Below are 2,500 nucleotides of genomic sequence, written 5' to 3'. Positions count from 1 at the left end.
AAATAATTAATATTAAAATCAACTTCAAAATTTATTGAAATGGATTAAATCAAAAGAAATCAAATGATTAATATGAAATTTAACTAAAAAATTTTTCGAAAGATTGAAAGACAAAAAAAAAAAAATCCAGAACAAAATTATGACTCTCCCCCATATAAATTTTTTACAGCCTGGGCAAAGTCTATAAACTTTTAGTCTTAGAACATAGAAAGTTTTAGTCTAATATCAAGTTTGACCTCAAATGACCTTAAGAAGAATCTTACACCTTTTTACGCCTTGTAAAGTAACAAGTAACTTAATAAGGTTACTTAATAAAGTTTAACGAAGTGAAAGTTATTTTTTTAGTATTTGTAACAAAAATCTACCGTCATTGAAAAGAGGTAATTGTATGGATAATTGTGTGAGATTTTTCTATCGTAAGGATAATAGGTCAAATCAGGTGTGAAAAAGGTTCTCAAAGAGGAACATAAATTGCTCTCTCTCTCTCTCTCTCTCTCTCTCTCTCTCTCTCTCTCTCTCTCTCTGGAAGATAAAACATTATTAAATGTGGCAAAAGGTTCTCAGAGAGGAACATAAATTGCTCTCCTCTCTCTCTCTCTCTCTCTCTCGTCTCTCTCCTCTCTCTCTCTCTCTCTCTCTCTCTCTCACACACACACACACACACACACACAAAATGGAATTAAAAAGATACAACATCACTCAATGTGGTAATTTCTTTGCATACAAAATAGAAAATACTTTGAATAGACTTCCAGCATATGTAGTAAACAGTAACACGGTAAACAAGTTCAAGAATAAGATAGACACGATTATAAAAAACTCTCTAAACGTTTAAAGTAAATCGCTCTAATAAGAGCAAATGAAGTCTCCGCGGATGGACTAAAAGTCTTTGAGACATCCAAAATCTCCTCTCTCTCTCTCTCTCTCTCTCCTCTCTCTCTCTCTCTCTCTCTCTCTCTCTCTCTCTCTCTCTCTCTCTCTCTCTCTGGAATAGACTTCCAGCGGATGTAGTGAACAGTAACACGGTAAACGAGTTCAGGAATAAGTTAGACAAGATCATAAAAACTCTCTAAACGTTTAAACCAAATCGTTCTACCCAAGAGCAAATGGAGTTTCCCTGGATGGACTATAAAGTCTTTGAAACATCTAAAATCCTTGTAACACACACACACTCTCTCTCTCTCTCTCTCCTCTCTCTCTCTCTCTCTCTCTCTCTCTCTCTCTCTCTCTCTCCACAAAGTGATAAAGTTTGAGAAGTAAACCACTTGATTTTATATCGCCAGTAGCGAAACCTTTAAGCCACCATACAGAATTAGATCGAAGGCAATTGCCTACAGTCATACAAGTGTCTCAGTTAGTATGGTAGAATCATCAGCCAACGCGTTTCCAAGTACTATTTTTGGTGCAATCACTCTTGCTTTGGTAGGCAAAGAGAACACGAATAAGGTAAATACATATACATGTACTGTATATATATACTGTATATATATATATATATATATATATATATATATATATATATATATATATATATATATATATATATATATATATATAACGAAGGCATCTATGGATGTGTACGAGTAACAGGGAGGAGATAGATAGATAGATAATGTATATGAATATACATGAGAGTGGCATAAGGTAGCTAGATAGATATATAGATAGATAGATATATCTCTTTTGCAGTATATTCCCAACTCTCCCGAACACAAGAAAGTAGTTTATCACAGAAACTGTCCAAAAACCCGAGCATTGATCAATACACAGAGAGAGAGAGAGAGAGAGAGAGAGAGAGAGAGAGAGAGAGAGGGAGAGAGAGAGAGAACAGTCCTGAAAAGAGAGAGGAGAGAGAGAGAGAGAGAGAGAGAGAGAGAGAAGAGAGAGAGAGAGAGAGAAAGTCCCGAAGAGAGAGAGAGAGAGAGAGAGAGAGAGAGAGAGAGAGAGAGAGGAGAGAGAGAGAGAGAGAGAGAGAGAGAGAGATAGAGAGAGAGAGAGAGAGAGGGGTGGGGGCGGGTTGGGGGGCCTCAGTGAAAATGGAAATATCATGATGTTTGCGCTCTGAAAATCGTGTTCTCAAAAATAGAAAGTGGATGGATGAAACGATGTGTACTATTACTTTAAAATCCTACAAAATATTCTTAATATTCTTTGGTTCTTATACTGCTGCTTATTGTTCCTTTTGAAATCTTATCAAATATTCTTAATATTCTTTGGTTCTTATACTGCTGCTTACTGTTCCTTTTGAAATCTTATCAAATATTCTTAATATTCTTTGGTTCTTATACTGCTGCTTACTGTTCCTTTTGAAATCTTATCAAATATTCTTAATATTCTTTGGTTCTTATACTGCTGCTTACTGTTCCTTTAAAATCTTATCAAAAATTCCTAATATTCTTTGGTTCTTATACTGCTGCTTACTGTTCCTTTTGAAATCTTATCAAAAATTCTTAATATTCTTTAGTTCTTATACTGCTGCTTACTGTTCCTTTAAAATCTT

This window comes from Palaemon carinicauda, chromosome 17, assembly GCF_036898095.1.
Source record: "Palaemon carinicauda isolate YSFRI2023 chromosome 17, ASM3689809v2, whole genome shotgun sequence".
NCBI lineage: Eukaryota > Metazoa > Arthropoda > Malacostraca > Decapoda > Palaemonidae > Palaemon > Palaemon carinicauda.
The sequence above is the reverse complement of the archived record's forward strand: the minus strand, read 5'-3'. Positions refer to the sequence as shown.